General features: G+C 40.1%; 1 long non-coding RNA gene across 2 annotated transcripts; it reads left to right on the forward strand.

The window, feature by feature from the left end:
* Positions 1–3,028: 3,028 nt before the first annotated feature.
* LOC134404156 (uncharacterized) lies at positions 3,029–13,182 on the forward strand. Of its 2 annotated transcripts, none has more exons than XR_010025852.1 (3): positions 3,029–3,164; positions 9,511–9,623; positions 12,322–13,182. It is a non-coding gene; the product is annotated as an uncharacterized LOC134404156 (long non-coding RNA). The 2 variants fall into 2 exon arrangements; XR_010025851.1 differs by lacking the exons at positions 9,511–9,623; positions 12,322–13,182 and adding exons at positions 4,158–4,296; positions 9,169–9,243.
* The last annotated feature ends 10,558 nt before the right edge of the window (positions 13,183–23,740 follow it).

Consider the following 23,740-nt stretch of genomic DNA (forward strand, 5'->3'; position numbering starts at 1 on the left):
GGCTGAACATTTTCTTTCTCTTTATTTTACTTCTTTGGCTCGCTCTGAAGGAAGGAAGACATTTACAGAATTATGCTTCCAAGCTAGGGATGGGAGAATCAGCAGTGTTTGAACTCACTGAGATTCTCCAAACTTCATCTTGAAGCTTGGATTGCCTTGCTCCTGTGTTAGATTGTGGGCCTTCTTTTCATTTTAATGAGAAAAGTGTGCATTTCAGTACACACTTTTGGAAAATGCACACCCAAATGTGCACATTCTCCCCATAGACAAAAGTATGATAATATATATATTTTCAAGTGCACATTTTTCTAAAGTACACATTTTGCAAGCACAAGCATGAGAATTCTGAATACTGTGCTTCCCTTCACATTCAGTGTTGCAAACAGGAGAAATTCTAGTTAAAAACAAATCAAAATTCTCATACATCCCTATTTCAGACTAGACCTTCTTCATATTTGGAGGGGAGGTATGCAAATATCCTCCTATTGTATAGACAGAGCACCACAAATAGAGGGCGTTTTTCATTATATAATGTGATTTGTATGCATGTTCCAGAAAAAGATGGGAGGATTGTCTGATAGAACTTTGGCTGAACAAATTGTGTAAACTGCTTGTAGTTACGGCTCTTTATGTAACCAATCAAGCAGCTTTATTCACTGTAGCTTATAGAATGGTTAGAGCAAAGGTCATAAAAACTCTTGCTGTAAGCTGTGTATGTGATGAATTGATTTGATTGGCTTATTCAGTCTTTTTCCTGAGTGTGTGACTTTCCCTTTTCTGGTAAAATTGTAAGAACCTATGGTTCTGCAGTAAAATCTACTGATTAACTGGTAGCCATTGATAAACTTTTCCTCCATGAGTTTGACTAAACCCCTTCGGCTAGACTAGGGGCGTGAAGAGGGAGGATCTCATGATATGGCGATCATGAGATCCTCCCCCTCAGTCTACACATGGCACGCGATGTCCAGGGAGGAAGAGGACGTCGCGCCCACCATTTTAAAAATTATTTTTTACTGAAGATGAGTGCTCGAGCGCTCTACCGAAAAGGTCTGTTATGTAAAAAAAAAATCCTGCTCCCCCCACCCAACCCCCTATGAGCACAAAGCTCTTGAAGAGCTCCATGCCCCATGCCCAGTTCCTGGCTCCTCGCTTTTACTTGTGAGGAGCTGAGAACAAACTGGGACGGCTGCCCAAACATCCCACAGTCTCAGGACGATCCAAGACTGTGGGAAAAGCCAGTATTAAAGCTGTCCCTGCTCTACTGGGGCAAGGGAGGGATCATCCCTCCCTGCCCCAGGATCCCCCCCTGTGTGTCATGTGGATGTACAGGGATGATCCCAGGGTGATCCCTGGGCTATCACCCTGTTTAGCCATGCCTATAACCAAGTAGCTATCACCTTATCTTGTAGCAGTGAATTCAATCCATTAATTAATTAATTAATTATTAAATTTATTTATTTATTTATTAAATTTATATACCGCCCCATAGCCGAAGCTCTCTGGGCGGTTTACAAAAGTTAAAAAGAGTGGACATTAAAAAAGTATACAAAATTTTAAACCATCAAAAAATATAAAACAACAGTATAAAACAGTACCCATTTTAAACACAACAGTTCTGGGGTCCATTAAAATTTGTAGTTACCAAATGTGGCATTGTGTGAAGAAATGCTTTCTTTTATCAACCTATGAAAAGCAGAAATCCATCATGTGTGATCTTCCCTGCAGAGTTTTTAAATTAATTGAGCATCTACTCATGTAGAGCAAGTTCCCCTCTTCTTATCCCTCCCCAACACACACACACACACACACACACACACACACACACACACACACTGTATAGAAGGTAGCAGAGCTGAGCAATGGAAATATGAAAGTGGAGATGCCCCACATTTCTCTCTCTGTGTGTGTGTGTGTGTGTGTGTGTGTGTGTGTGTGTATGCATGCACTGGTGAACACCTGCACAGGGCTTCAATCTTTGTGAATTTCATTATGAACTGTTATGATCCACACCACTTGGACAAATTGTCAGACCAGAACACAGGTATCTTTCAGGTGCTCTCAACCCAATTTGGTGATGCAATTCTCAGCTCTGAAAACACCAACATGTATTTTTGAAATACATATTTTGATTTAAAAAAAAAAAACCTAAACCACTACAATATGTATTTAATTTTAATTTTTTTTTTCCTCTTTTGGATAATTGCCGAGTACTGTGAAAATGGGATGGGACAGACTTATGAATGAACATTTGTAAAAGTGACATGAACTAGAAATAGATTGATTCCTCAATCCCTACAGAGGGGCTTGGCCAGAAAAAGGTGGCAATTCTACCATTAGAATACAATAGATGTGTAGAATACAGTGGATATATCAAGTTTAACATTCAGTGAAGAGGGAAAATCCTATTTCCTTTTGTGGTGGGACCCGAAACCACGGGTCCCTGTGGTTCGCTGAGTGGTGGTCACAGACTCTCAAGACACAATTTCTCTCTCTTTAGAAGGTTTATTACAAGCAGTGCTGCAGGGTGACAGTCTCAGACGACCTGATGAACTGCCCAAGAATTTTAGGAAAGGCTAACATATTTATAGGGTCAGTTCCCCTTAGATACACTGGCAGAACTTTCCTACCAATCATAATCATAGAATCATAGAATCATAGAATAGCAGAGTTGGAAGGGGCCTACAAGGCCATCGAGTCCAACCCCCTGCTCAATGCAGGAATCCACCCTAAAGCATCCCTGACAGACAGCTCTGTAATGTAATAACCAATGAGAAGCAAAGCATTTAGGCATGTACAGAGTTTGAGTACTTCTCTGACTAGAATACACTACATATATGGGTATTGCAACAGCTACAGGAAAAACATCTCCATCTGTTTCTTTTTTTCGGTTATCTTGCCTTGCAGACACCTTACTCCACCCTCCAACTGCTGGAGTGGACACCGCCTGTCTTGTGACACAGTTTCAGCATCAACTTAATTGTGAAAGCAATTTCAGCATTAAAAACATGTTTTAAAGACGCAGGAAGCCATGAACTTCATGGTTTATATAGCTAATGATTTATAGAGCTATTTTCCTATACCTATGGGCAGAGTAAAAGAACCACCCAGCTTGATTTCCTCGACACTTTCTTCTACTGATATGACAGCAACATCTCCACAAATAGGTAACATTTAATATATTTGAAACACACACACACACACACAGAGAGAGAGAGAGAGAGAGAGAGAGAGAGATTTTAGGCTAATACAGGACTAAATTGAAAAGACTTTAAAGGTCACATCATTTCTGTTTGATTTTCAAGTTGCAGGGTTCCGAACTCTTAATTCTTTTTTCTCAGTAGGAGAATCCATTCCTTGGGAAACCAGCTGTTAAATAATTTCAAACAAGGCTTTATTCTTTTTTTAAAAAAGGTTTAGATTGTGTAGCTTGTTTATTGCTTTAAATACTTCAGTAGCATTAGCAATGCACTTTTCCTTTTTCTCCTCTACCAAGTTACACAATCCTTATTTGGGTCATCAAACACAAACAACACATTGCTTCTTTGAAAGCACCATCTGAACAGAGATTGCTTTTTCTAAATGTTCCTTAAATGTACTCGTCCATAATAATTGGAAATATGGGTTTAAGATCAAACATAAATAGGAATGCGGCTATAGGTGGGTTTATCCATAGCAACTTGATTATACCACATGAGCCAATGTAGTTCAAAGTGCAAATAAATTAACGGAAATGGCTGATTCTGAAAAGTGGAAAAAAAATTTGGGGGGGGGGCAGGCATCATTTACATGTTTAGACAGGAAAAATGTCCTAAAACTCCCAGCATGCCCCAGCCAACATTGCTCCTTTTTGGTGCTCATGTTATGTTCACCTTACAGGTTACTTGTAGTTACTTCTGCCAGCTCTAGAAAATATTATATCTGTGGATTTCATTGGCTACTGTGATGTGGCCTCATGTGACACCCTTGTGTGAGAGGCTTCTGTGTTCCCCAGTTTTATGGGCCCATGATTGAAATTCCAGCACTCCAGATATTTATCGCTTGTCTGGAATTGCTTTGTATACACAGTTACATCTGAAGAGCTGGACTTCCCAGTAAGAACTCTGAAAATACAGGGTTATACAGCTGCTAATCTTGTTTTCTGTGCTCTAATACTGTAGCTGCTGATCAGAGATGTCAGATTTTCATCTGGGAGAGGTGAGAAGATTTGAGGAGAGGGTGCAGTCTAGTGAGAAACTGACAGGCCAGAACTTGAATCCCTCCAGAACCAGAAGTTCCTCATCCTTGCTCTAACTAGATGTATGTGCTTGAAGCCCTTTTTAGAGTGTTCTCCATCACCTATCTCAAAACCTTCCCTCCCTTGCTGTGCTCTTTTCAGACTCACTGTTTCCTGCTGGCATCTCTCCATATTTATTCTCTTTATTTGTGTAAGGTGATGAATGACTGGAGTGGTGTAGTCTTGTATAATATGCCATAGGGATGAATATATCTGGCAATTTTGGTTTCATTCAGTTCCAATTTTTGATCTTATGTCTGGTTTACTCTGAACTCTCAGAACTTTTCCTATCTTAAGTTCACTTTGTCCTGAACTTTCACATTTCTAAAGAACATTTTCACATAATAATGTGCATGTATTTTTCTATGCATTTCTCCTAATGCATGCATTTTTGCCTAATATATAGTTTTTGGAAGCACTTTTCCTAATATAATGCATGTTATTTTGAATATTTTCACTAATATATGCATTTGTGTGTGCATTTTCCCCTATAATAAGCATTTTGTACACATCTTTGACTCCACTGCAAAATTCAAAGAAGGGTGAATTTTAAAGTATAATTTAGTTTCAGTTTGAATATTGATTTGAAAATGCCCAATTAGGTAAATTTATATTAACATGCAAACCAAATGAATTTGTTTCCCATCCCTGGACATAACAGGTGTGCTCTATTTCCCTGCCAAAATACCTGTAAAAAAGTTCTGTGTTTCAGAGAATGTCATGGAAGCACAGTCTTATGTGATGCGCCCTTATGTTACCCTTGTGTGAGAGAAGGGGTATGAACGTCATGTTCCAAGGAGCACTTCTGTCCTGTGGTGTGTTGGATCCAGATTTGACCCTCTGTGAAAGGAAGGGCTCCTTCCCTTGGTGTTGGGAACTGGGCTCCAGCAGAGCCTTCCCAATAGAATAAGTGGGTAGGGCAGTGACTACACAGATTCCTGCTTCACACTGCAGTCCCCAGTCTCAATTCACACACTGTTCTGTAGAGGGGGCAACTCTCAAGAGTAGTTTTTCAGAGCCTGGGGTGGGGTGGGGGGAGACATTGTAAAAATTGCCTCCCCACCTTCCACCTACAAGATCATTCAGTTAATGGAGTTCTGCTTCACACAACTCTGGATCCAACCTATCGTTCCTCCTATCCACATAAGTCTGTCCTGAGTGGCTCTGCATTGGTTCAATGGCTTTTGCTTTGAATATAGTACTGCATATTGTTACAAACGGCTTTTGTGTGCAGCATTACATTGGTGCAAGTGGTGATCATTATTCTGGCACTATGGTTAGAATGCCAACTAATGAAGCTACTCCCTCCCCCCGCTTTCCATGCTGTTCATCTTTGAAACCGCACGAGCCACTCTGGCAGGCGTTATAAATGCACTTCAAGTGACACGCTGGCATTACGTTGGAGTTTATAAAAACAGACCACCTATCCTGAAATTTGAAAAATGAACAATGTAACACAAGGTGCGACATCTGCCAAGATTCACTTCTGACACCAATGTTTGAGTCCAATGATTTGTGCTAAAATTAATTTTACCACAATATGTTGTTCACACCCTAGTAGGAGTTTGATTAATGTACAAAACAACCATCTGTGGAAGCATCATATGCACTATCTTCCACAAAATTATAGGGGAAAAACTGGGCACAAAAGCTTCTACCCTCAAGTTTCAATATGTGCATATACAAGAAACCCACATACATGTAAGGATCCTTCTTCTCTATGGGAAGGTAAACCATTAGGGTCTCCCCTCTGACAGCACATTAGTGTCTGCATTGATTGATTGCCAGAACTGAGAAACCATTTAAATCTCCAAGTGGCATTTCAATTTGCAGGAGCATCACACATTGAAAAGTGCAAGGAATAGCACAGGTCCTTAAAGTTCTGCTTTACTGTGCGTTATTCATTTTGTTGCAAGTGGATCTCTGGCATGGACATGCCTTCAACCTTGATCAATGCCAGAGAAGCATCTCATCATATGTTTTCAGTTACGGCATAGGTAATACTTCATTAATATTCAATTAACAAAAAACCTTTCAGCTTTCATGTGTTGGGTTAAGGATTTTCCATATTCACTCAAGTTCCAAGACGCTGGGAAATAATAGCTGTTAAGGGTAGTGCCCTTAATAGGCTGATCATTGCCTATTATTTAAGCAATATAGATAGGATGTAATGTCATATGTTGTGGCCTCACTGCTATTTTAGAGCTACATGGCTGTCAGTAGAAGACTGGTGATTCTAAGTCCCAGCTTTGTCTGTTTACTGGAACAGACACAGGGAGTCTACGCAAATTAAGCTATCAGGCAACTGAAACTACATTCCATGTTACATGTACCCAACCAGGAACCAATATCATCCACATAGAACATATTCTCATATCAAGTACAGACACTGACTCCAGAGGTATAATGACAATATTTCCTGGGTGGTGTTGGTGTTTAAACGCTATACTAATGTGGGTTCTGTCTGGAAAACAGTGTAGTTCTGGACTTCTCTCAAGAACAAGAACAGAGTTTATTTTATATTTGGCCTTTATTTTTGAAGAAATGTCTCCTTGCCTGAAAGGTTGGGTGGTTTCAGATTTCTTCTGAAAACTTCTTTCGTGGGTAGAAATAGATGGATTGAACCTTCCTACCTTACATAACATTCTTTTCTGTCTCTATAGTTACCAGCTGTACTCACTCATTCTATATCCCCTCCTTCTTGGCCAACTGGAGACATGTGAAAAAGACCTTATGAGCTTCCGTGGAATAAAATGGGGTGGATTATTGCATTTTCAATAAACCCTATGTAACCCTTATAGTACTACTAGGACAAAGCACATGCCAGACCTTCCCCCTGACCTGACACAGCAAACCACTTCCCCAAAGACTGTATAGTTGGAGCAATCAGCTGATAAATTTAATCCCAGCAAAGTCTATGGGGTGGGTGGGAACCTGACAGTACCTGTCAAATTGCTAGAGTTTCTTGTCAAACTTTAAACTCCTAAACATTAGCCATTTCTTACTGTTTTTACCTCAAAAATGAGTACAGACCATCTTCAAGCCCAACCTTTCCTACACTGCCATCCCACATTTCAAATCAATCCTCTGTTTTCTAAGTATAAGCAGTAGAACCTACCGTCCCCTAATTTCTGGTTATAATGGTGGAATGTGACTTGTCCACTTCACCCTTAACATTTAATTCTTGAGAACCTTCAATGGCCCATAACTTTTTCTGGAACATATATTAAGTAAAATAATATATTTTTATTAAGTAAAATATAAAGTAAATATTAAGTAAAATATAAAACATAATTGAGCTCAACCCCTTTTCATGGCTCTGCCTGCATTCTCTGGGAAATGAAACAGGGAACAATTGTCTAACACCTGATTCATATTTTGCTATGCTTGACTTACGACTGTCGAAGATAGCATAAGATTTACATTAAATTGTTAATATATTTGCCCAGTATTAACCACATGAAAACAGAAATTTGAGACTATTAATACTTTCATTTGCTGTTTGGTAAGTTGATCTTATCTTGTCCAAAGGATCTCCTAATTTTTAATAAAATGCATGCCATTTTTTCCCCTTAAGGGCTTGCAAAAAAGAAAAAAAGAAAATATTTTTGTCATAGCACAGTATGTCCCCTCATTGTTAATTTTCTTTTAAAAAAGGACATTCATATAATACTACAATCCCACTCACAATTGCACAAAATGCTGCTTGCACCTTCATATTCTTCTGTATAAAGGTCCACTATGATGTGTGGGAATGCATACATTTTGAAACGTTGGTATTAATGGAAATTACATCCATACTGCTGGGAGGGCTTGTAGGCTGAGGATTTAGAGCAACTATCCCCTACCTGATCTGTGCATGTTCTAGAGCTGAGCAACTTGCTAACAATACCTTCAGGGTATGATTCATAGCACACTGAACTCTAAGTGGGACTTGGATTTGACTCCAAGTGTTGATCTATCAATATTTTTATATTATCATTCATTGAACACCTAAAGCAATGGAGCTTCTATAGCAATCTCAATTTTATTCATGTTAACCAAAGCCTGTTAAAAGCCTGACAAGGTCTTTTTGTTTTGACTCTTACATTTCCCTTCCTTTTTCTTGTCCTCTTCTGTAGTGAATTGTGTGGGTATCAGTCAGTTTGGGCAGTACAGTACTTCTGTGCAGTAAAGAAGCAACTTAGAAGTGTGCAAGAATGTTTCTGGGGAATGATTAAACCATTTGTCCATCTTGTTTCTTTGAATGAGTAGGACAGGGTTTTGGTATATTATGTTCTCCACCTTCATCCTGTCCTCGGTTAATTGTATTAATCCCAGGTAAATTGACTCACAGCTTAATATTTTTACTGCCACATTATCTTTTATTAAAATTAAATTGCCATGTTTGTACCGTTTTGCTAAACAATCTTTAGTGGACCATGTTGTTGCAACATTTTTCTAAAAGATCACCTACAAGCAGAAAACTGTTTCTAAGGCATCACCTTTGACTAATTTCTCATTTTATGTTCAGCAATATTCTATGTCTACATTTCACAGTATCTGCCATTTGTTGGAAGTGTGAATGAGAAAATCAAGCATTGCTAACATTCGAAAATGGAATCAAATGGAAATCAAATCATCCCACAAAATCCATTTGGTGCTTATTTATAGATCCAACCATAAGCTTATTGAAACTTATGAATAAAGGATTTTCTCTCACTGCCCTCAAATGGAAACTGAATGGGTATTTGCCAGGCCACCCACGCATCTCTCGTGGCAAGTGTATTTTGAACATGCTAGATAAGGGGCTCATAATTTACAACACCGCTTCTTTTCCTTGGGGAAAAAAAATCTATTTAGCACTTAAGGGAAAAACAGGATTACTATTCACTTTTCTTGCTTATTTACTTCAGGCTTGGCAGGCTTTCACAAAACCATGCCAAATGTAACTGGCTTGGCAGGTTTCTCCTGGGGCATTCAACCCTTACTAAGTTTAAGCTGGCATAGACTTCATGAACCAATGAATAGGTGACCATCTGGTTTCTGGTCAAGAAAGACCTTGATTTAATGTATCTTGATTTAATGTGTAATATGTCCTTACAAAATTTAATGTTTTGTAAGGAAATTAAGAGGAAACCCCTAAACATTGTCTTCTTCTTCTTCTTCTTCTTCTTCTTCTTCTTCTTCTTCTTCTTCTTCTTCTTCTTCTTCTTCTTCTTCTTCTTCTTCTTCTTCTTCTTCTTCTTCTTCTTTAGTTGGCTTTAAGAATGGATTATGAGCAGAATGAAGGTGCTTTCATGATGAAGATTTACTCCATGGGTAGCATCCAGACCAGCTGTGAGGAGCTAGGGAGAAATCATTTCAAAAGGTCAGTAGCTGCTCTGTTTAGTGTACTGAGTCATGTGGGGGTATGGAGAGGAAAGAAGTGACACATTCAAGACGTGTTTGGCGGCTATCTAACCCCATTGGATGAACATTTCCTGTCTCTAGAGAGTATGCCAGAGGCGCCAACTCACATATTTTTCAGAGTGAAATCATCATGAGATGTTATATTTCTTTCTATGTACATAAGGGTTCAATTCAGTCACCACAACAACCCATGGATTTCACTCACCATAGTTTAGAATAAAAACCGTGGTTTGATCTTTCAAGTATAATGACAAATTATGGTTTAGGCAGAGCTGCTTGTTTGGTCTCATTATCCATCTGCTTAGTACTCCTGTTCCTGTGGTTCAGGGCCCCCAGAGGTAGAGCAGCTGCTGGAACTACAGCCTGCTAATTATGTTGTAAGCTGCCTGAAGAACATTTTGTTACAGGGCAGCTTATAAATGCTGTAAAGGAAATAAATAAATTAATCAATTCATACAACATACCAAAACATAGTTATAGTACAAACCATATATGGTAAACCCAATTCAAACCATGGTTGCTAAAAAATATTATTCTGAATTGCTGGCCAGTCACAAATGATGGTTTGTCAATTCAGAGAACATCCCACTAAACTTCCTCAGGCGTGTTTTGGTGTGATGTTTGAATGGAGCCATGGCATGGTAGGAAGCCATTGTCAATCACTTTCTAATACATCATGTACAGGCATTGAAAACACACCTATGTGATGTTATTTCTTGTGCAGAAGACCGGGATTTTCAGTATGGGAAAGGGGGAACATATGAAGTGCTCTTAGTCTACCTTTTGGAAGAATGCATTTCTTTTTAACAATGTTATCTAAATATCAAATATTGTAAAATTGCCTAGAGGTTTTCACCTTTCAGAATTATAATTACAATTAAAGGCATCATCAGACGGGGGATTGTTGTATTTCCATACCATCGCTATGGTGTCCTGCTGCTGTCCCACATGATCTCTTTATATGGGGAGAGAAAGAAGCAGCAGCAACGACCATGTGGTCCATTCAGTGGGTGATTTTATTGTGCTGCTTTTCCTGCACACAGCAGGAAATGGTGGCACATTCTGCTTTAAAAAGATTCCCCACCCCCAGATTTTCCAGGTCTTTTTTTGCGATGGAAAAATGAGTGAAAGGAGCATCTAAAGGACGTGCAAAAAACATGAATGGGCAGTAATAAGTGTGCGATAAAACACTCATCTGATGATGCTCTAGGTGTTACAGTGTCTTTATTGTGGTAGGTTAGAAGATCCAGGGTGTTCAATAAAATTACAGCTTTTTATCTACTGAATCATTATTTTTTTACTGCCATTATTGGAATGGGTGTCAGCTCTAGCTCACCAAGCTACTACCAATGCAAATGTTTCAATCTACAGGGAAGGAAAAATAGAAATATTTGTTTGTGTGTGTGTTTGTTTGTTTGTTTTTTAAAAAATCAGAATGTACAAGAAAGCATGAAATCCCCTAACATATGGAACATATTCCAGAGTACATTGTTCACTTGTTCAGTGATTTCTAACCTCAGAAGAATTCTAGCAGTTCAAATTAAAGTAGATTCCCCCCCCTCCCATAGGCAAGACCAGTGGTCTAATTCTTTTTATTGATTATTGCCTTAGACAGGGATGGATGATGGTGGTTGACTGTAGTTGTTTCCTGGTGTGAAGGTGAAAAAACAAGCAACTGGGTTTTTTTTGACAAAACTGTTTGGCTGACTTCAAGACAGCCAAAGGGTCTGGGGCAAGACAGCTACAATAAAACATAGCCTCACAGCAAGTCTCCACAGTGTGAGATTATTGCTATTATCTTGGCTATCCACCTGTGTGATTAATCTATTACGTTTCTTTCCTCCCACTTAATGGGAAATCAACACAAGGTGTTTGAATCTCCCCCACCCCTAAAACCCCTTCAGAAATTAGGCTTATGTAGAGTTACATTGACTATGGAGGCCAGGGCACAGACTGGGGAGGTGGCTGTAATATGTTGCCCCATAGAATAAAGGCTGAGGATAGAATTTCTTATTTTCAGGAAGTCTGCCTGATATTTGTCCCTTGAAAAAGAAGAAGAGGAAGCTGTCAGTGGGCTGGAGGGAGTTCGCTGTAGCCCCACCTGCTCCTTGGGTGTTTCCATCACCCCATACTCACAGAGGGTATCTTTCTGAAAAGGAGATCCTCCTGTATCCATGGAAGCTCTCCATTGTAATTGAGAATGTTGATTTTTCTGGCATTCACATGCAGAGCCTCTATGAATACAGGATGTTCTCCTCTACAGGCACCCTTCACAAGTGCAGGCTAACTGAGATGCATGAGAAGAAGGGAAGTAGGGCTAGAGTGCTCCCCTTCTACCATATTCCTGATGGGTTTTTAATTTTTTTTGTATACTTTGTTTAATGTTTACTGTTTTAACTTTTGTGAACTGCATAGAGAGCTTTAGCTGTGGGGCGGTATATAAATGTAATCAATCAATCAATTTACTGAACAGAAATACAGAACACCTTAACAGGGCTACAGTGAACACAAAATCCAAATGTTGTGTGGATTTATGATAAGAGGTGCTTAACCTAGGCTACTGCTTGCTATAACAAAGACTGTATTTAAACCATAAAATATTCTTTCCTTAACTTTGAAAAAAATACACCCATGAAAAGAGATTTCCTTTTATACAGAAGGACAGACTCAATGTGTGACTTCCATCAGATCCAGCAGTGATAGAAGAAACCTGTTTAGATGAAGAAAGGGGTTTTGAAACCTGTGGGAGAGGCACAGCTAACATCCCTTTCTGCACACCTGCAAGCTGCTTTCTCTGGTGAGAAAATCAGTCAACCTTTATGGTGGAAGGAGGCAGCTGTTACAGCAGGATGCCAGGATCATTGTTTTTTGAGAAATCTGCCAGGTGTATTTCCAGAGGAACATACTGAAGAGAGACAATGCTTTCAGGGGTGGGAGCATGCACAATTTACTTTTTTAAATTCAAGTGTGTGTGTGTGCATTTGTGCATGCATGTGTTTAATGCTCCATTTTAGAAACTTTGTCCCACACCCCCGTAGTTTGAAGCAAGCAACAGTGATAACAACCTCAGCATGAGGTTGGATATCAAGCTGGTGTCTTCTGAAAGTACTTCTCTGGAGATGGTGTATCATAATGCATGTTGAAATATTGGCTTTAACATGGAGTGAAAAGGGTTTATCCGTCCTCCCCCTGTGAAGATAGTGGTACCTGCGTAAAGACATGTTCTGCTTTTTATTTCTGCTTGGAAGTTTTGGCACACGTCTGACTTACAGTTCTGGCTAATAAACATTCTCCTGTGATGTCATATGAAATACTAGAAGAAAGAATTGGAACAATAAAAAAGTCCCCTGAAGCCTCCAGTGGGACTTTGAAATATAAACTGCAGCTCAGAAGCCCTCTTATACTTATATTAAACCTGTCAGTGTTACTTTGTAGTTCTAAGCTGTACATCCTGCCAGCTAAGGTGAAATAAAAAGAGCTTTCCATGTTTGTTTTCAATTTCCAAAGTTAACTTGTACACTTAACCACTGATCTTTTCTCACTTAGGACTCTGGTGTGGATTTGTATTGAAACTAGATGTTTTCGCAAGTATCTGAAAGCATAAACTGAATATGAAAACTGATGTTGAATTATTGGTATCTTTTAATAGGGTTGTGAATTGACATGTTGACAACCTTCTTTGTTACCAATAGTGGTTTTACCAACTCCCCCCTTTCTTTTTATGCATCCATGCTTCTGTACCTTTAAAAACTTGATTTTCAGGTTTCAGATATTACCAGGTGACAATGCTTAACACCATATTATGAAACTCTTTGCCTAGGGATCTCAACTAGGGATGTATGAGAGATTTGTTTCAGTTCATTTCCAATCAGGATTTACCCAGTTTGCACCTTCTGGACCAAGCATGGCCTTGGATGCAATCTACGGTAAAAGTTGGTACATTTATGAGCTGGCAGAATAATTTGCAAACACCACAAACATTTGTTCAACAGCATGCATACTTTTGGAAAATGCACACAAAAGTGCTTTAACCAACGGGAGAAGAAGGTGTACTTTTCAAAGACGCACACAACTGAAGTATATATTTGAAAAAATTCCTACAAAAATATGCACAGATTTCCAAAATGAAAGACAAAACAAAACTTACAAACTGATACAGACTCTGACTCTGATACAGGCTCAGAGCGAGCTTTGAGATGGAATTCAGAGAACGTCAGTGAGCTCGTGTTTTCCTAATTCATGAATTCCCAATCTCAGGAGACCAAACTGCTTTTGAAAGTATACAAGCAGGTCAGATACACACACACACACACATATACATCCTGGTCAGTTGGCCATGTATAGTGCAAAACATCTATGCAAGACAAAAGGTCAATCAATGATAGCAAAACAGGGTGGAACAATAACAAATGAGCCTGAGGAAAGCAGTACATGAACCAAGGCCATGCTCCATGAATTGAGACAGAATTCCAGAAAATCAAGCCCACACACAAGGCTTAGCTGCTGCTATGCAGAATTATGCCAAGGAAAATAATAAAGAATTGGTCAGCTTCTACTACTTGTATCTTCTCTTAGAGGAGCCCTCCAGACCTTAGTACCAAATTGGAAAAGCTACTTATTGCAGTATAATTGGTCTTGGTTGCCATGTGCTCCAACTGTCCCTATTGATCGCTGTTTTGTCTTTTGGGGCTGTCTTTTTAAAAAGACTTGTAGGACTGTAGTTCCTCTGCGACCAACTTCTTCACCAGGCACTTTAGAAGTGTGTGACGGATAATGTTAGTCTCCAGGGTGTGTGCCTGTAAATGCAAAGCACATGGACACTAAGGCTTCATGCAGTGCATATTGTGGCATTTTCCCTCCTGCAGCTGTTGAGGTGTATTTTGAACCATTGATAACATGTTGTAGTAGACCATTATGTTTTTCAAGTATACCTTTAGCCAAAACAACAGGTGCTCTCCTTTGGATTTTGTGTGTCTAGGACAGAAGAAAGCATTGAGTATGAGTAGCTTTCGGATCTCTCCTCATCTTTAGCATTTTTAGATTCCTCTTTAGTATTCTTTAGATTGTTCTTTAGATTGTTCTGCTGAGCTTTTAATAGTTACTGCTGCTCTCTGTTTTTATGATTAATCCCCAGTTTGGGAAAATGTTTTATGTTTTGGTATTTTTTATTTATTTTGTTCTTTGCATAGTTTTTTTTTAAATAATAATAATTATACCCCACCTTGAGCACTTATGGAACAAGGGGTGATTCAAAAATATTGTAAATAAATAAATACATTCCCCATCCCAGCAAAATTGCAGGGCTGTGCCTGTCCATTGGACAGAAGGGGTCATGGAGGAAATAGTTGAGTAACAATGTAATTGTCAAGAGTCTGTAAACAAGTTACATGGTGCCTTTTAAACATTTACAGTTCAACAACATTTGATGTAATTCAAATACATGCTTTTGATAGTATATGTCACTGTGCTAAGAAGCAGGCAAGGAAATGGGGGAGGGGGAGAGAGAGGGAGAAATAGAAATAGTTACCAGCAGCAAGAGTTAGTCAACTTACGAAAAGCAATGTGGGAGAGTCACATTGATATTGATGGTTCATACTTTATCTTAGTGGTTTGCTTCCTCAGCCATATGCCAACAGGTCTAACCCAAGGCCACAAAAAATGATCTTTGATCAATAGTTTGAAATTGCAGCACTCGAACTCTCACCTTCAATTTTGCTGTGTCGTAGTAGGCACTGGCACATCATTCTTTGCATAGTGATTCATTCTAGCCTTAGATAAGCAATTTACAGATAGCTGCAAAATGCTAAGCTCCCCCTCCCCCCAGTCATCAGATAATTATGCTAATTTCAGAAAAGAGTTGATATATATACAGGTTAAATCAAGGCTCAAGAAAATTGGAAACATCTGAAGGGTTATACCCCAAAGTCTTTAAGCACAGGATCACTAAGATTCTTCAAATACTAAGAGCATCTCTACATTAAAGGGAAATTGTGTTGATTACTTGGGGCTTTGTGTTTCCTGGTTTTTCGGTGTGTTAGTTATGGGCTGCATTACATGGGTGGAGAAAGACAACCATGTGGTTTGAATTGAATACTTTCCCTCCATTCACTTCCATTGAGACAGTGTCATCTAGTTGCAGAAGATCCCTTCTCCCTGGATATTGCCACATTAAAAGTGGTTCTTTTAATAGCGGGATTTCCAGGGTATACCACAGGAGATGTCCTAGTCATTGATGACATCGTGTAATGGACCCACGAACTTCCATGCAATAAATCACTTGTTTAGAGGAGCCCTAGATCAGAAGCTGTGTGTTTCCTTAAGAACCCCAAGTGAGTAAGGTGGTTACTTACTCACCACAGCACTGAAATGGGACAGGTGTGATTGGAATTGTTCATACATTCCCCTTCCTATTCAATATATTCAGGTGGATACCAGGCAATGCAACATCATAAAACAAACAATTAGTGACTACTTAATAACACTTTCCTATTCCCAATCATTCTTCCTGTAGGTGGTTTTTTTAATAGTAAAAATAGTTGGGGTGGGCACAGAAAAGGCAAGAGTGTATTACTTCGGAGGTGGTAATGCACTTTTGCTTCACATGCCCCTCCAACGACTTTCCCTGAATCTTCAATCAATTCATTCCAGTGCTCCTGATTGGGGACGATAAAGAAAAGTAATGATGTGGAAAGTGGCTTTCTGCCATGAACAAGCAGGGGTCCAGCAATGGAGGGGGAGAAGCGAGGTGGTTGTCTTCCTTTGATGCTCGCTATGTTTGATAGAGTTCACCATGAAAGCATCTCACTGGCTTTAAAAGGCTTCTCAGTTGGGTCTAATATTCAAACCATTCAAACCAAAGAACATTTAGAAAATTAAGCTTTCTAGATGGAAACCACAAACATTAGCCATCTCCCTATGTTCTGATCTGTTGACTGTCCATCTCTCCATTGTATTGACCACATGCCAACCCTTCCTTGTGAGCTTTCTCTACAAGATTTCTCTCCTCCTTTGTCTTTGCACCCCATGCACACATAGGCCTGGTTCAGACAACACCAGGCCATACAGTGCTTACCTTGAGTTCGCTTCATGACAGTCTTAGTTTTTCATTTGATTCTTTGAACTGCCCCACCCGGAAACCTCTTTCTCATTCTGCAACCTTCACTTTCCCTATGATTCTTTTCTCTATAAATTTACCTATGATATTTGGTACCTAAAACTCCCAGAATGCCTGCATTGTATAATCTCCCAGTTTGCTTTCTAGATTTCCTGAAACACTTCTTTTCCTTTTATTAAAAAACCCCTCCCCTTAACTTTCTCACCTCTTTTCCTTATTCCCTGATGTTGTTGCTAAACACTAGACGTATGCCATGAGCCCAAGCCCTTTGATCTTGTAGTGTGTGGTGGTGGACTCTGATGAGGATGAGTCTCCAGCTGCTTCCTCAAGGGATGTACCATCACTACCATATTCAGTTCCTGGCTGGCCAACACCATCTTCTGACCTAGGGGATGACTCCTCAGAAGAAACCTTGCAAAAGTCAAAGACTGCAAAATTAGGTGAGGACCTACCAGTCCAGTTAGAACCTCCGGGGATGGAGCTAACTATACTGCAGCTTTGATAAATTTCATTTGGCTTTACCTCCCTGCTGTGGTGGCATCCTCCTACAGTTGTCTTTGGCTAGCTTTACATTACTGTTTTGAAGTGCACTGATAACTGTTGGAGCACATGCCACATTCTATATACTGTTTTCATAGTGTTATTTCCTGCTTTTTATTCCACATTCATAATGATTTGACACAAGGTGTAGATCTGGCCCAAGTATAGAGAGCTTCAACCAGCAGGCCTCACTCTGAGCTGTCCAAAGTTCTGTTTTCATCTGCATTCTGTATGAGTCATTTTGCCTTGACATTACCTACTTGATTAGACGTTGTCTAGTCCATCACATGCTACCAGCTTTCCCTGTGAGCCTCAAGTGCCCACAGAATGGGGCATTGGATAACAACAGCATTTGTTGAAAAGCTATCCTCATGTCTCCTTTTCTCACAGCCCCATAAAATATTCCAATAAGCTGCATCCTTCAGTCTCTCCAAAAATGGCCCAAACAGCCTTTAGTATTATGCTGGTCAGGTGAAATAATTTATTTTGCATGATTTTGCAAGGTAGCAACCTATTCAAATGGGGATTTATATTCATTCGGTATATAGCCTACATACTTGTTGGGAATTCAAATCCTACTGAGTGAGCAAGGTCCCATATTAAAAGTAGGTTTTCTTGGGATTTTCTTTTCTTTTGCAATTCAACATGTGGTTTTGTGTGCGTGTTTTTCAAACAAAGGGGAATCATGGAGTCCGCTGCATAGCAATACATGCTAGACTGAGCAAGAACAGACAGTAGAAGTCATTAATAGTGCCAATCACAGAAGCCATTAGGCTGGTTGTGCCCTGCCTGCAGCTTCACAATGCTGACTCCTTTAATAGGAGCCAACATGCTGCTTGCAATATCAGTGCTTGGAAAATTCATATTTTAAGAACAGGGAACCTCTTCACTTTTCTAATAAGATTACATTTACAGAATGTTATGATGGACACCTGAACTAATGTGCAGTAATTTTCTAAAGGAGGGAGGTACTATGGAGAAAAGAGAGATGTGATAATGCAAGCATCTGCAATATATTACAGCCATGTTCATATCTAATAATTTTATATTTTTAATTATGAACTGCCCAGGGAGACTGGGCAGTATAAAAATGTAATAAATAAAAATAATAAAAATAATACTTTGCACACATATATTCTGAACATATACATGTTTTTAATGCTAAAAGGTCAAGCTAAAAATAAATGAATGATAGGACTGTTTATTTTCAGTAGAAAACTGGAAACCCCTGATTCCTAGTGACTGCTCAGTCTACTTTGTAATTCGGTATGTCTCCATGTATTCATTTGTATCCATTATAAAGGGCCTATGTGTAGAAATGGATAGAAAAGTAGTGATTCCATTAAGTCTTAGAGTGGCCTTTCAATTTTTTTGATATAATGTTTTGATGATGCATGGTGGGTCAAGACTCATATTTGTGGAACTGTGCTTGAGAGCCCAGTCTAATTCTTAAAAGGGATATCTATGGGTCTCCACTACCCTGGTGGCTCCATTTTCAGTGAGGCTGTAAATCCATTCTGGGTTTCAGTAAGAACCAGCAAGAACCCTAAAGGAGCTGTCCAAGGTGTTTAACTATCCACAAAATAGGTTCAGCAGCTTGGATTCACAGCCCCACTGAAATTGGAGCCACCAGCTACCACTCTCTTCTAGAATATTGTCTGTGGGGTCCATGGGGTTGTATCTGGTTACTTCTCCTACTCTTGCACAGGATTTTTCAATTGAGGTGATACTTGAAGAATGGAACCACTTCACCACAGAGAAGAAACCTAACCTGGACTGAGAAGTGGCAGACAACTATCAGTCTGTTACCTCCCCTTCTTGGGCAAGATGCTGGAACTCATGGTTGCCAATGAGTTCCAGCATCTCCTTGCATGAAGCTGATTTTCTGGATCTATTTTAACACAACTTTAGGGTTGAAATAGAAACGGCCTTGGTTGCCCTGTTGGAAGACCTTTGTTGAAGGAGAGGTATTGGGGGAGTGCAATCGTTTTGGCTCTCTTGGAACTCTCAGCAGTTTTTGATACCATCAGCCATGGTATCCTTCTGGATTGGCTGTCTGGGTTAGAAGTTGGAGACCCTGTTTTACAGTGGTTCCATTCCTATTTCGATGGCTATTTCCAGAAGGTGGTGCTGTGGGATTACTGCTCTGTTCTATATCCTGGGTTTCACAGGGCTCAATTTTACCCCTGCTCTAAGCTACATCTACATGAAACTGCTGTGGGAATTATATTGGGAATGTGGGCTGAATTATATTGGGAATGTGTCATCAGTATGCAGATAAACACACAGCTTTATATCTCCTTTCATTTTACCAGGTGAGGCACTGGAAGTCCTGAATCAGTACCTGAGCAGCTCAAAGGACTGGATGAGGGTCAGTGAACTAACTAGAGCTCAATTCAGATAAGACAGAGGTGCTGTTTACAGGTGGTTTGTCTTCCCATTTGAGCAATGTTCAACCTGTTCTGGAAAGGTTTGCACTCCCACTGGAAGATCAGGGAAGGATCCACACTACTGCTTTATAATGATATTGAAGTTCACTGACAACTGTTGGGGCCCATGACACATTCCATATACGATTTTTTTCAAACTGCTTTCATAGTATTATATCTTGATTTGTGTAGATCTTGTCCAGGCATTCAGTTTAGGGATACTCCTGAATTCACCACAGTCACTTGAGGCACAGGTGGCTTTAGTGGCTACAAGCACCTTTTATCACTTAGGTTGATATACCAGCTTTGATGCTATCTGAAGAGCAATAGCCTGTTGACAGTTCTCCATGTTTTGGAAACCTCCTGGTTAGATTACTGCAATGTACATTGGCCTGCCTTTGAAGATGGCTCAGAAACATCAGTTCATTCAAAATAAAGCAGCCAGGTTACAAACTGAGACTGATTGGCCTGGTTCAGACAACACATTAAACCATGCTGCTTAACCACAAAATAGTTAATACATTCCGTTAACCATTTTGTGGTTAAGCAGCATGGTTTAGCATGTTGTCTGAACCAGGCCATTGTGTGTTTCATCAGCTGCATTAGTCTCTAGCCCATTTCTAAGCCAAATCCATAGTGTTGGTGTTGACCTATAAATGCCTAAATGGCTTAGGTCCAGAGTATATAAAGCAAGGGTGGGCAACATCTGGCCCTCCAGATGTTTTGGTCTACAACTGCCATGATCCCTAACAAATGCTTATGCTGGCTAGGGCTGGTGGGAATGGTAGGCCCAAACATCTGGAGGGCCACAAGTTGCCCACCTCTGATCTAAAGGGATATCTCCTTCTGTATGTGGACCGTGCAGACCTGAGTCTGAATGAGCTTGATTCCCCCATCTGTAGTTTGACCTGGTAGAATGACTTAAGTTCCTTAAATGCAAAACAGCACCTTGAAGTTTTCATAGTGAAGATATGAAAAAGGTGAAATCCATGGGGAACAGGAAGTACCTGTCAAAGAGCTCTTTGCAAGAAAAGTAATATGGCATCTTTTAGAAGTTGAATAATGTTGCACCCACTGCAGCCAATTAAACTAAAAAGTCAGTGTAGTTTCTCTACAGCCAAATTGGCTGCAGTGCCCACTCATTGCTATCCATACTCCCCATTTCCTCTCTGCTTCTACAGATAAGCTGATTTCTTTTTTGACTGTGTGAGAGGCATTTTTTTTCCTGTGAAAGCACGTTTGAAATGAATGGGAGCAGCACAAGAGTGTGGTAGTCTTTAAGCAGACTACTGCTTTCTAGGCTTAAGACAGAAGTAAATTTGATAGTGGAATGTTAGAAAGATATTATCATAGGAAGGAGAAGGGCACCTTTGCACTTCCCTTATCGAGTAACAGACTTCAGAAGCAAAGGTGAAGTCTGTGGATGGAATGCTCAATGCGCGGTATATATCGATCCATTTCTTCCAGAAGGCAGTGATGATGGGCAATTGAAAGCACAGTGAATGTTGCTGTATTTGCTGCTGTAGTGAAAAATCATTAACACTTTGAATTTTCATGGAATGGATGCAGACGGTCATGCTTAGAGTCGACCCATTAAAGCAGTGGCCATATGTTAGTCATGACTAGCTTAAGTCCCATTGATTTCATTGGATCTACTCTTAGTATGACTGAGTCTGGCACCAACCCCTTGTATTTTGCCATGTATTCTTGACTAACATTCTCTTATCTGTCTGTTTTGTTTAACTCTATGCCAACTGCCAGCAAGCCTAATGAAGAGATCACTTTTATGTTGAAGATAATCTTAAAAATAATAATCCATATTTCATATCTGCTGGGATATTAAATGGCTTTCGTATACAAGCCCTAGTGAACCCATGCTAGAGTTTTCAGGGGCATGTCTACACCATGCCTTATCCCAGGGATCGCCCCAGGATCATCCCTGTGCATCCACATGATGCACAGGGGATCCTGGGGGCAGGGAGGGAAGATCCCTCCATTTCCCTGGGATAACTGGGACGGCTTTTACCTCATTTTTTCTCTGTGGTCTCGGGATTGTCCTGAGACTGAGGAATGTGTGGGCATGTGTGGAATGTGTGGGCCGTCCCAGTTTTCTCCCAGCTCCTTGCAAGAAAATGTAACCAGGAACAGGGCACGAAGCTCTTCAAGTGCTCTGTGCCCATTGGGAATGGGGAGGGGAGTGGGGTCAGGGCTGTTTTTTAAAAAACAAACAAACAAACACCCTTACTTTTGCACTGAAGCTCAGGTGGGCTACAGGTCCTTTTCTTTTTTTTAAAAAAAATGGCGGGTGAGATGTCCTCCTTCCTCCCAGGATGTCATGTGCTGTGTGTGAATGCAGGGGGAGGAACTCATGATCAGCATATCACCAGATCCTTCCCCCTCCACCGGGAAGTGTAGACATGCCCCAGGTTTTTGACTAAAAATGCTGCCAATGACTAACTTAACTCCCAATGATTTCAATGGGTTGACTCTAGTCTGGATCCAACCCCATAACTTTAAATACCCAAAGTTACTGAGAGAATCCAGCAGCTATACAACTCGTGCCCCATTCACCCACCTTCTCATCTCCTTCCCCCACCTTGCTTCACTAGCTGAAGTGGAGCAAAATTATGTTCCTACTGACATGGGCTAGCCTTTTCCTAGCTATGGGCCAGGGATGCAAAATAAAAAATTGAAACAAAACAGACAAATAAGAGAGAGTTAGACAAGTATACAGGACAAAATACAAGGCATTGGATCCAGACTCAGTCATACTTAGATAGCCCCCAACACTCTAGCAATGGGCTCTATAATTTCTGCCATAGAAGTCTCATCCCTAGAGCATCCTAGGGAGCCGTACTCAAAGGTTTCTACTTGCTTCCTGGAATGTTCCATGGATACTCTAGGAACAAGGCTTCAATAGCTAGGGTGACCATATGACTGGATTTGCCCGGATTTGTCTGGGTTTTTGATGACAAATCCGGGAGGGGGAGGGGAAATCTGGATTTTCTCCAAAGAGCAGCTCTAATGGGAATTAACAAAAATGCTTATAACTTTGTCATTTTTTAAGATAAAGACATAAAACTTGGCACGATGGTAGCTCTTAGGAAGGGCTCTAGTCATACCAAATTTGAAACAGATCCATTCATCCGTTGATTTTTTAGGGATTTTTTAAAATGTGAGGATTTAATTTTTTTTAAAAAATGTTATTTTTAAAGATAAAGAGATGAAACTTAGCACCATGATTACTCCTAACAAGGACTTTAGCTATGCCAAGTTTGAAACAGATCTGTCCATCCATTGAGTTTTAGGATTTTTTAAAAAGTTTGAGGTTGTAAAATTATTTTTTAAAAATACTTTTAACATGGCAACCATGTTGTCCTCCTTTTTGGTTTCCAAAATATGGTCACCCTGCAATAGCAAGAACTATAAAGCCAATTCCTAGAGTGTTTTCTCCCCCCCCTTTTTTTAGGTGGTGTATGAATAGGCAACTCTCCCCCATGGCAGCCATTTGTGAGAATGCCCATGACAATCTATTGACTTTCCCAATATGACAGAAAAGGATGGAGACCCCTGCTATACCAGATATTTACTTGACCAACAGTAGCAAAAGATGAGAGCAGGGCAATTCTTCTGCAAATGGGTATTCGTTAGGCATGTGCTCCGCTCCTATTAGAAGCGCAGAAGCAGGAGCGAATTGGCCTGCTCTGCCTTGCCCAGAGGCGGAGTAGAAGTGGACTGCCCTAGAAGCAAGGCGAAGAGAAGCGACCATTTTCGGAGCGCTTCTCTTTCTGCGGAGCGCTCCAATCGCCATCTTGAAACATTTCGCCCATAGATAACTGGGTTGTTTTTGAAGCTATCGTTCTGAAAATTCTTGTGCTTAGACAGTCATGGATGGGGGTCATTTTGAGACTACTCTCACCTCTCTGCGTCGTGCGGGTCGCGCGCTAGAATTTTTTAAAAAGTAGGGTAAAGGTGGGAAAAAGATTACCTTTT

Source organism: Elgaria multicarinata, chromosome 9 (genome assembly GCF_023053635.1).
Source record: "Elgaria multicarinata webbii isolate HBS135686 ecotype San Diego chromosome 9, rElgMul1.1.pri, whole genome shotgun sequence".
NCBI lineage: Eukaryota > Metazoa > Chordata > Lepidosauria > Squamata > Anguidae > Elgaria > Elgaria multicarinata.